Below are 12,094 nucleotides of genomic sequence, written 5' to 3' on the forward strand. Positions count from 1 at the left end.
AATAAAAAAAACAAACGCACATCTTAATTTGTTTTCTGTCAGTCTCTGGAGAGATCATCTTTGCTGTGTCTTTGGTATCTCATTATACTTTCTAATCAAGACTCTTTAAAAATCTCTTTAAAGGGGACAGACTATTCGCCCTTCCCCCAGCATGCTGCTTGCATTGCAGCCATCAGCTGTGACTTATTATGTTACAAATGACCAAGGTAGGCTGACATTTTGATTTTATGTGATCGCTTCCATAGCTCATTCTCTGCCATTAAAAATCCCTGGACCACAATTTAATCAAATCATTTTTTTCCCTCCCTCACCATCATCTTTAGCCAGGCTTGTGCTTCACTCAGTCCAGATAGTTGCTCCTGTGACTGCAGCATCTACAATGACGCAGAAGGGAGAAAAATCAATGCACACAGGGGACAATGAGCAGGAAAAATAAACACGTTTTAAATTACAAATGCTGATCAAGGATTTGTTTCTCTACATCTTTAATTCAAACGTGCCTTTGTGCCTTAATTACTGTATCCAATTAACTGAACCTCACATCCAGTGTGCTTTTGCAAAAGGCGCAGTGCCTTGAACTGAACGCAGCTTCTTCGTTCAAAAAAAAGGCAACATGGTGCAACAAGGTGTAATAACAAGTCAGCGTGGTTTTACCGCTGTTTTAATGTGTCCTGAAATAAATCTCACTGCAATGATTGTAACCTCCCAGAAGAAGCTGTTACTCAACTTACAGTGTTCTAAGAAATGTATTGCAAAATTATGCATAACATGTAATATTTAATACACTTAATTTGCAGCATCACAACACATTTATTTTATGGGTAAAATGCTTCCGTTACACTGTATTATCAGTGTTTGTTGTTGGGTGTAATTAAAATGCACCTCTTTTTGTTGCCTGTTGCTAAATGTGTTCCTGCTTAATGATCAGAAAAGATCAGATGCTTGTCCTTGACTAAATTGGGTCACTTTATTGGATGAACACAGTATTTTTTTATTTATCTTATTTTAGCAATCATCAAATTGCATTAATGCGCTTGGTCCTTAGGAGCCCACACTTTTAGACAATTTAAATGAGAGAATTTGGCAAGAAGCATACAGAATCATTTTCACTGATGAAACAGTAATTCCCCTTAAATAAAGACTGAAGGTGCAATATAACCACACATTTATTTTTAATTTCATAGAAAAACATCCCTTCATTTGCAGTCCAAGCTGATTTGCACCCTCTGCACTGTCACACAGTAATAAAACATTTTCCTACTTTTTGACATACATGTTCTCATTCATTGGTTTACTGCTGAAATATGTAGACTGAACAAAATACAAACATTATAAAGATCACCTTAAAAAACAGCTTTATTCAGATTATTTATTCCACAGATGACAACAGAAAGATCAGAATGGACTGTTGCCAGCTGGATGCAGGTATTTCAGTTAGCACTGCAGCCATAAACTTCAATTACCACAACTCACCTGTTTGTCATCTCATAAATAGTTTCAGATAGAGTTGTATGACAGACAATCCGCCACATGTTGCTCTAGCTAGATGTCTCCAACTGCATAGATGTCTTGATTTGATCATTTATTTAAAGTCTATTCCTAGCAGAGAGCTCACTATTTATTAATCAGTCAAGCGACATCTGCATTTGTTATTTAACATGCATCTGAGCAACGTAAGTACCCTTACAGGGCTAAGGCACAGTGAGAGGCTGAATGTGATGATAGTGGCCCATTGTAGTTTGTCAATACACTTTCCTACTTCAAACGAACTATATGTTTGGCAATATACGTGAGAAGGTAATTTAGTTTTTAGTAGGAGTGGTGCTTCAGACTGACACACAGTACTCAACAAATGGCATGCAAGAAGACAAATGATCAGTCCACAAGTAACATCGGCGATCTCAGTAATTCTATGCAGATGTGTGACTTGTTACTGACTTCACTCTTGATCTACCTATAATCTTTTCCAATACTTGGCTTTCTCATGACAATCATTCTGTTTTAGATATGCCATATATCTTAACAACAAATACTGATTCCCCTATGCTATTGACAGAATTTAATAAAATATTAGATGCTGCAATTATTTATATCTTTTAGATTTTTTTTAACCTATTACTATATCCTTTTTTAAACTGTTATTGCATATTACTTTTTCCCCACCTCATCTCTGATCTTTTAATGTGCTTGCTGTTGTTGGATGATGCTTTAATGTCTCAAACTTTGCTTGCACTACAAAACTGTTACATTGTACCATCAAATCTTCACATACAAAAAAAAAAAAACAACCCCCCCCCCTTCTTTTCCCTTCTTTTTGGTTATGAATCACAAAACAAGCTATAAGTGTGCATGCATTTTAACTTTATTTTTCTCACATTTTTAATTAAATAATTCATATTTACCCCAGGCCATTATATAGGCTTGATTCCAGACTATACACAGCTGGATGCAGGGTTGTGCTTTCACTGTCCACAATAGGGATGGAGTGGGAAATAAAAGCAACATGCACCTGTCAGTGAGAGCAGCGTTTAGCCACTATAAAGACCCCCTCAGATCACGGATAAAATCGCCGGTGTCGTGGGTCAGTCTGTGCACTTGCAGGCTGCAGGACTAAAAGTTTGCGGCGAAGAAGCCGAGCTGACGTCACTTCTCTGAGTTGCTGGCAGAGAGTCTGAGCAGCGTCTCCTCAATCTGCGATTAGACACCGACACGTTCAGTCACACTCCCAGCCAGACTCAATTACTGACCGGGGCTCTTCCATTCATCTCCTCCAACCTCCCTCCAACAGCGCCAAACTGGGAAGTTAAACCGACACTTCTTCCGTTTCTCTCTCTCTCTCTCTGTTTGTCTGTCTAGTGAAGGAATACGAGGAGGTTTTTCGGCGATAAGGTGAGTTCACAACCTTGGCTCGTTGTTGTTTCTCTCACATTTGTGCGGCTAACGGCTAAGCTAACGCTGTTTGGCTACCGAAACCGGCAGCATCCTCGGCGACACTTGCCACACTCAACCGCTCCGTGAGTCGATAGAAAAAAGAAGAAAGTTGTTGTCCGAAAGTATTTCTAGTGTTTTCTGTGTATTTATGCCGCTTTAAACTTCCCCCAGTTGTCATTCAACTTTTAAAGCAGTGCTCTTTAACGGACTTTAGCAACTAGTTAACGTTGTTTTTGTCTTCGTAGCGGATTCACCGTAAATGATAAGTTAGCTTGGCAGCTTGGCAGCTTCTTGTTAGGTAAAAAGTACTGCCCGTTTAATGCTAGTTTCCTGTCACAATATGTCATGAAATTAGTAGTACAGGTGGGTTTTTATTAATGTTAGAGCTTCTTCATGTTTCCCTACAACGAATGATTTGTTATCAGTGTTAAAAGCTGGGCTGTCCGCTGCTTTCTTCTCCCCCTTTGGATCCTCTTTTCGCTGCTTCCTCCTCAAAGAAAAGCTGCAGCTGCGGTCTGGACTGAAATTTACCCTTTGAGATTATGACAATACCCTCCATTTTTTTGTGCTTTCATATTAACAACAAGGCATTCGCCATCTTGGGCTACTTAATATTGCACTGTCTATTTAAATGGGTGTTTACCTGATGTAGTAATGAAACTTTGGAGGAGAAAAGACATGAAAGATTCAGCCATTAATTTCTGTCGAGGTAAATTTAAAAGCAAATTTTTTTCACTCAAACTGAATGTGTTCTGGAGTTGTTGAGTTTTTGCTGGTGAGATTTTCAAACTGATTAGATTGAGATGTAAAACTGTGTCACAAATTTAGTCTTTTAACCTTATATTGACTTATATATTCTGAGAGCCACAAGCACAAACTAGGCCTAATTCCAAACAGAAATCAGGGGATTTTAACACTGTCCTGATTTATCCCCTGTGCTGTGTATTTTTTTAAGCTGGGCCTACTTGTCTTACTTTAAATTTAAAGAAACCTTTCTGTGTGTCAATTCCCCACACAGACTGGCACACATAAGCACAAACTTGGGAAAACCTAATCATCGGTGGCCCCTTTTCGACTTGTCACTGCAGGAAAATCACAATTGCTACTACTAATAGCATTAAAAATGAATTTGTCATGTTTACCTGACCCATAAGTCATGATAGTGTAACAGTGAGCCAGCAAGCACAACGCGAGGACCGTAAAACTGAAGCAACTGCAGGGATTCAGGCTTGATTTCAATAATTTTTTAAGAAGTTTTCTGACTGTCACATGTCAAATTACCATTACTGATCTTTTTTCTTGAAATGCACATTTAGTATGCCCCTATGAAACTTTGCCATGACAGCATCGCTTACTCTAATGTGTGAAACATATGACTCATGCAATCTATAGGGCTTGTTTTGGTGGTGTAAATATATCGTGCATCATTTTGTCTCCTTCTGGCAGGCATCTTTTGTTTGTTGCACACTGGAGCTGATTTGTCTTTACAGATGCAATTGATAGTAATGAACTAGCTTGTGACCTCAGTGCACGCCGTCTCAGTGAAATGGCAGCAAACATTAGTTCTGCTAAAGTTCATCATTTAAATGGCTTCAGTAGCCAAGGCAGCGAGATAAATCAGATCACAGCCTTGATGTGTTATGCATGCATCCAGTAACTGCCAATGAATCAAAACACAGGTAGAAGGTCACTAAATTTGCCTCATATTTATTCAGTGCACACGTCCTTGAAAAGCTCTGCAGACAGAACAGTGGTGTAAACTCCTAATATGAGTCTTTAACACTAAAAAAAAACAATGGAGTCACTAACTTGGCATTTTAATGTTAAAAATGTTGCAAGGTTTTGTTCTTTCAGGGTCCGAAGGGAAATGCTATTTGATAATTCAAACAGCACTTTTAATTTTAGCGGCACTAGGTGTAGAATTTAAAAATATTTTCAGCTCAATCAGTCATTTGATTCCATACAATACTACTTTATACATATAGACATTAAAAGCCATTTGACCTATACCTCATAGTATATTGGCTTTGTAAGATTTGTGTCAAGGTATATTATTATGTTAGATTTTTAAAATGTGTTTTTCTTTGCAAAATTGGTCACACTGCTCACTATTTCAAGTGGGCATCACAGTTTTTGTAGCCCCTCTCAGTATGATGTTACACAATATGAGACGACCCCATTTTTATGTTCCTTTGGCTCTTATTATGGCCGTATGAAAGGACCAAAGAAAAAAAATGGGTCTGCTAATAATTGTTTCACCCATTTTCACCCTGTCTCTCCTATTCTTACCCTTTCCACAAGTTTGCACTCATTAATCAAAGATGCTGGACTCCTGCTGAGGGCTGAGCTGCAGGTTCATCAATTTGGCAGCCGGCTTTCTGTAAGGAACAGTGCAGAGGCTCTTAACACACAAGCATAAATAAATCTATGGTCTTTATATGCAAGCCCTGAAGGTTAATGCTGTATAATTCAATGTACCCTCTTTGTCTGCCGTGATTGATGTTTTTAAACATGTAAGGCTTGACGGGAGTCCCTTTTTGTAGGTCAGTGTTGACACTTTATGATTGGGTGAGCTTGGGGGGAGCGGCACGAGGGAGGTGGATTATTAGGAATATGTCAGGGAGATTACTCTTTTTCACTCATCTTCCTGGTCTATTTTCTCTCTGCCTGGAGATGCTTGTCGCTGTGCTTTATTTGAACCACTGATGCCTCTGAGATTGAAGTCTGCCTGCTGTGTTAATGCAGCTGATTTTTAAAATGCTAGTGGCCTGCTCTGTCTGTATAGCTGTTTAGTATTTATTTGCGTGCTCTGCTGCAGAAAATTTAAGCCAACTGAGAATGAATGAATTCAACCTATATTCATAATTCTTAGTCAGATAGGAGCCATAATACAGATTAATACCTACAGACCTTTAGTCAGGTTGCTGGTATAAACCATTCCACTCTCGCACAAAGACTGTGCCTCAGCGGCCCCCTTTTTATTGATCCACATGCATTTAAAATCTGGTCACTGCTGCCACAAACACTTCCCACTTTAGCTGCGCTAAGCATGCTGCAGCAGCCATATTTTTAAATATTAAATTTTGAATTCTTGTTGTCTGTCCTGATAAGAGACCAGAGGAGAGAAGTGCATCCCTGAAAATGTTTGGATCAGCAAAAGCTAAAATATAAAGTTTGGTAGAACTAACTGACTAGATTATGTGTCCACTAAAAGACATTGTGCAGTAAACTTTATATTGCAATAAGAAGCAACATTAAGGTACATGCCTAACCACTTGACATACAGCTGTAAACAAAGTTGTTATGCTCCAAAGTGTCTTAGCTGTGGGGTTTGCAATGATCTATAGTTTAGGTAGAGAGGATAATCTAGAAATAACATCTGAGTTATTCACTCGACCTGCACACTTGCAAAGTTTCTTGCTGTTAACAGGTGTGGGCCATGTTGCATGAAAACAAAGACTATATTCACTTATATCAAAATCTCTTTTTCAAATATGTGTTTTTTTTGGGCATTTTTGTGCCCTCATTGACAGCTAATGGAGAGAGATTGAAAATAGGGGGGCGTGGGGAAGAGGGGACGGACATGCAGCAGATGGTCCAGCCAGCCGGGATTCAAACCGGGGACTTGCAGCTCAGGGCATTAGCACCCATGTGGTATGTGCCCTAACCACTCAGCTATCAGGTCACCCCTAACATCAGGAAAATTAATGCACTTTTATGGAAAAAATGAAAAATGGAACACTACAGTAGATGTCGTTTTACCCAGCTACTTCCACATATTTAATGAGCATGCTTTTTGCTTAGGCTGTCATAAATTGATCATTAGACCACATGCATCAAGGGCATCTGAATGGCTTATTACCTCTGCTAAACAATTTTTCAGGCCCTGCAATGATCTAGATTTTACAAGGGGAATTTTTAATTCATAGGCCTATTATCACAATATTATTTAACGCGTCTTTAAAAAGAAAAATTTTCCACTTTAGTTAATCCTGTACTAATGGCTTGATAATGTATGAATTTACAGGTGATGCTGGTGACAAGGAGATGTTGGTTTGTTTGAGCTGAGAAGATGAGGTTAACAAATGAAGCTCTTTAAATGTTGCAGGCCCACTTGTAGCAAACAAAATGTTCACCCTGACCTCACCAACAAACTAAAATTCCCAAATCATGTAACACAAGGATGGCCAAGGAAATGGTGGAGAAAGAACCTGCCTGCTGGTACAGAGGTTACCTTATCTGTTAGTTATTTCCATGACTTAGTAAGCAGCTTTTGTATAGGGAAACCAGTGTCATTATGTGTTCTTTAAATGACATGGAGCCAGATAGACAGCTGAGTAACCCGAGGAGTCTCAGTCTTATAACAGTTCAAAGAGTTGCTGCAACAGCTCTTTATTTGAAACGAGAGACTGACCTTTTTATTCTTCATATTGAATGTTTCCTTCATGTGTAGAAGACCGTAGTCTCTTTTGCACTGCTATTCACACTACACAATGACATGATGGTAAGGTGAATCACTTGTGCGTGACGTACAGTCAAGTGTTGATTGCACTGCTATGAGAACATGGAGGCAGAATTTGTTTTTGTAAAGAGAGATCCGGTGTTTACGCTTCATATGCATACCTCACTTTGAAAGTATAGAGGGAGAGGGTTACAAAATGTCAGAAAATGTGGCAAATCAAAGTGGAGTATCTATTCATTTGCGCCACAACCTTTATACTTTTGAACATTTCCCCTGCTTTATCTAGACAATTTTAAAGTTTTTTTTTTTTGGGGGGGGGGGGTGTCATGTGACATGAATGGGGCTTGATGTGAGACCCATTGTACATGTCATTTTGATTCCTGGCTTACTCAGTTTAAGCTCTAAAAATGCAAGCTTAAGGAATGTGTGGCTTTAAGTCACTTCAAAAACATCACATAGGACCTACTGAGTGCCTAAACAACAGCCCCCACTCATATATGACAGAATTATTGTCTTAAGTAGAGGTACATTTCTATTTAACATAAATGGAGCAGTAAATATTATTGAAAATGCAGCTTTAAGAAAAGAATAAGCTGTCTTTTCAGTCAAGACGAACCAACCAACACCGAAAAGCAGAAACTAAATGTAGGTAAGAGCAGATTTGTTCCCAAGGATGCACAAAGTATTAGTGGTCTAACCTGACACACAGGTATCCTTTGTGCTTGTCCAGTTGTGAAAGTCCCAAACAGTTTTAAAGTGGGTTGTGGCAGAGAAGTATACAAGGTCAAACTGGACTATTTTGTAGCAAAATACAATACAATAAATTATAAATGAAGACCACTCTATCATACTCCAAATAGATTATAACATAGAAATTCCAGACCCCTTTGTCTTTGTTTCGTGACCTTAAAATGTTCTGGTGTTCGATGGTGCAGGTTCAGTTTAGTTCAGAGTTACTATATGCTACTCATATGGTTGTAGAGACATCTTAGACGCACTGATTTTGAGTGATGCATGAAGACTTGAAAGGATTTGAATTGATTTAAGGACTGAAGCGGGTCTAGGCTTCATTTCCCTTACATTCCCGACAAAATGAACCCAGATGGTGATGCATAAATAGTATACATGTGGTGGCTAGTCAGAAATGTTTGTAACGTGTGTCATAACATCTTTTGTACACGAGAGCAGCTTTGTCAGTGAATGAATGGTATCTGATCAGTTGAAGAGGTATACTTTAAAGCTTGGCATTGTGTTTTTTCCAGAAAGAATTTCAAATGCTAGAATTTAAGGCAAGATTTGGTAGTTTACTTTCCTTTCTAATACTAATTACTGTATAATCCAAATGTTGACATATACGTGCAAATCTGTTAGTGTTATTCAGTAGACTATAATCCAAAATCTAAAATTTTTTAATTCAGTTCCCAGTGCCGCGTTTCGTGTCTTGGAGATGAAGTTTGATCTTTTACTGATGTTAAAAATTAAATTAAAATAAAAACTCATTTCCCCCGGGGTCCATATTACCATTTTTATTTCATTTTCTCCGAGCTGTCAGATAGCAACAATGCTGAATGCGTAAATCGATAAAATCAAGCAATAAATGACTGCTGTTGTCTCATGTTTCAGGTGGAGAGCGGTGATGTCACAGAACTGAGCTTCATCTCATACAGTAAGTGAGCGGTTACATCAGCTCTTCATTGTCCATGTCTGCTTTCATGCTCTTTGAAGTGTTTCTTTTGATTTTATGTTGGAAAAACCAGTTTGCTTTGTTAAACTGGAAAGCAGCAGCAGCAGCAGCACTACGTGCAACACCTCATTTTAAAGAACTATTTAGGTATAGGATTAGAATTTTCCAATTAGGTTGAGATTTAACAAAGTCCTCCTTTACGAAATTAGTTTGTGCTGCATTATGCTTTGCTCTCATTTTGTGTGTATCTAATTAATTCCCATCTTTCTTAGAATTAGAGTGTTAAGGCTTCAGAGCATATTTAAATCTCTTGGGAAAGAAAAGAAAACTTTTTTGGCTATGGGGTATTTTAAGATAAATTACTGTGAAGCAAAGAGGGGTAATTGGTGGGGTTGGAGCTATTGTTTGGCTTTGTTTTAAAATGTAATTTGGGCTACTTCACACACAGTGGCTTTATACAGATGTTTCTTAGCGGCTATTAAAAACTGAACTGTTGCCTCGAGATAGGCGGTGGGCATATCATGTTCGCTTCCCACCAGACTGAACTACTCCATCAGAAAGTGGGTTGTGTGTTTTTTTTCTTTGACTGCAGTGTGTAGTGGAAAATTATGAGAGAGTTAATTTTGCAGTCTTGCATGTGCAGTTAATTTTTCTCTGTTGTACATTGTGGAGTAAGCGTGAATTGATGAAGTACTATGAAACCATGTTTCATATCAGTGAATATATGAGGACAAATGCACTTGGCTCTCATACTAAATCAACAGTTTGAATGCTTGACACTTGAAACAGGCAAACTTGAAATTAATGTTTTGCATGTATTGTATGCATGCAAGAAACTTCTTTGTTCATTTCAGTGTAATGGTGAGTTTTGACTAATCAGATACATATAAATATCAGGCCAGTGACACAGCTTTCGTACATATTTTGCCTCTGTACAACAGGAAGGAATTATATCCATGGGCATAACTAAATTCTAGGTATCCTCCCTTGGTATGCTTTGCCTGGGTTTACTGCAGCTTGGTCAGTTGCTGTTTGTTTGTGAATCTTTCTGCTTTTAGTTTTGTCTTCCCTAAGTCCAAAGCTGATGCTTGACTGGGCTGAGGTCAGATTACTGACTGGACCGTTTAAGAACATTCTCTACCTTTAGTTTCTTTCATGCTACGTTTTGGGTCATAATCCATGTTTACGTTGAAGTGTTGTCCTATTTTTTTTTCCAGCATTTGTCTGAATCTGAGCACAACATATGGATCTATACCTTTCAGAAACAAGCAGCTACTTTATCAGTAGTCACATCATCAATAAGCACTCGTGACCCAGTTTCATTGGCAGTCATACATTACTGTAGCATTGCGTCGACTGTGTTCAACACATTTCCTTCTTTATATTCTTCACTTCCCTTCATTCTAGTACAAATTCTTTTTCGTTTCATCTGTTCAGAGAAATTTGTTCCAGAACTGGGTAGGGTTTTTTCTGTTGTTTTTTTTTTTTTTTTTAAAAAGATTTTCTCTAGACTTTCTGCCCTTAAGTCTAACCACTGGTTTGCATTTTTGTCGTAAATCCACTGTATATACATTCATGAAGGTACCTCTTGATTGTAGACACATGAAATAATGAGCAAACAGGCCACACCCTTAATCTCCTTTCGTGTTGTGATGTTCTCATCTGTATTATCACACAGAAAAGAGACTTTTCAGTCGGAAATGCTTATTAATAACCTGGAAGACTTTAAGGGTAAGATTCATGTAAGACTGGGCAGCTGGACGTGAAGTCTACTTGGAACTGCTGCATGATATTCCACGTATGACAGCACTGTTTCAACTTCTGCCATGCTTTTCTCAAACATCTTTGAGATGGCAACTTGTTTGAAAACAGGTGTTTGATGGCATTACATGCTACTGCATCATGTTTCGAAACGGTGTTAATTGGTGTCATGTCTCTTGCGAGGTGAAAAGTTATTGTATTAATGGTTTTCTCTGGCATTTGGAGGCTTGGTGTAAAACTGGCAAACTGAGGATGGTTTAAAATGATCAGACAAATTAATTGTGCTGCCTCATAGTGGTAACAGAAGATCCTGCCAACTAAAGTGTCTGTTTTTGGTCAACTTAATCCAATCTGTAGATAAAATCTTTCCATAGAACTGATGTTGAATTTCTTTTTACAACCAAATCTGCCTTTTTAGTGTTTCCTGAATGCTCCTCCGTCGCTTTGTTGTGCAAGTGCAGAGTGTGCATGTTATACCCGGTCGTCAGGCACAATGGAAAAACCAAATGGCATGTCTTGTAAATGCATTCATAAAAAAGCTTGATGTGTTAAAGAACCCATAAATCTGAATAAATTATGTCATCCAACTCTATTTCAATGATCAGTTTTCTGAAATTCACATTTACTCAAGGCTGTATGAAGTCTATTCTCTCCTTTGTCTTTCATCGTCTGATTCATTTCCCAAGTCTTTGAACATTTCCTATAAAACCGAATGGAACTGCTCGCTTACCTTTTAAGCAAAGACTGATGAATTTGTGTAATGAAATTCAAGACATGTACACAGCCACCCCCTGATCTGGAGGAAACGACTCCGACTCTTTATGCGACTGACCCTGGAAAGACACGGGTCATCTGCAGCTCTCCAGACGAGCTGAGTTGAAATGGCAATGGCAAAATGAGCCTCACCACAGGAATCCCATCATCATTTAAAGCTGAGCACTCTCCCTTTCATCTGTGTATGTAATACAAGCCCTCGAGGATTTATTATAGCAGTTATCAATAACCCTCCGTTTGCCTTCAGGGCTCAACAGTAAGTTTCATAAATAGTTGCCAGGCTGATAAGTTATTGCCAGAAATTGATGCAATGGTTGCTGTGCATTAGGATGATGGAGAAGGAATTAGTACTTTGAAAAAAATGGTGAATATATTTTACTTGCTACATAATTTATTCCTTCTTTCATGTCATTTTCGGCAGATCAGGTGTGATCAGTCTGATTTATTTGTCAGTCGTGTGGAGTGCTTTTTATTTGATTTTT

The 12,094-nt window shown here is 38.4% G+C and overlaps 1 protein-coding gene across 3 annotated transcripts in view; it reads left to right on the plus strand.

Annotated features, from left to right (window-relative positions):
• Positions 1 to 2,625: 2,625 nt before the first annotated feature.
• The window catches only part of LOC111575749 (bromodomain adjacent to zinc finger domain protein 2B), a 50,426-nt gene continuing 40,957 nt past the window's right edge, over positions 2,626 to 12,094 (plus strand). For 2 of the 3 annotated variants that reach the window (XM_023281061.3, XM_023281063.3), the window contains exons 1-2: positions 2,627 to 2,889; positions 9,017 to 9,059. The gene's annotated coding sequence lies outside the window, so the exon portion shown is untranslated. Of the gene's footprint in view, positions 2,890 to 9,016; positions 9,060 to 12,094 lie in introns of all 3 variants that reach the window. The other variant, XM_023281062.3, reaches the window with a different exon arrangement.

The sequence above is a fragment of the Amphiprion ocellaris genome, chromosome 11 (assembly GCF_022539595.1).
Source record: "Amphiprion ocellaris isolate individual 3 ecotype Okinawa chromosome 11, ASM2253959v1, whole genome shotgun sequence".
NCBI lineage: Eukaryota > Metazoa > Chordata > Actinopteri > Pomacentridae > Amphiprion > Amphiprion ocellaris.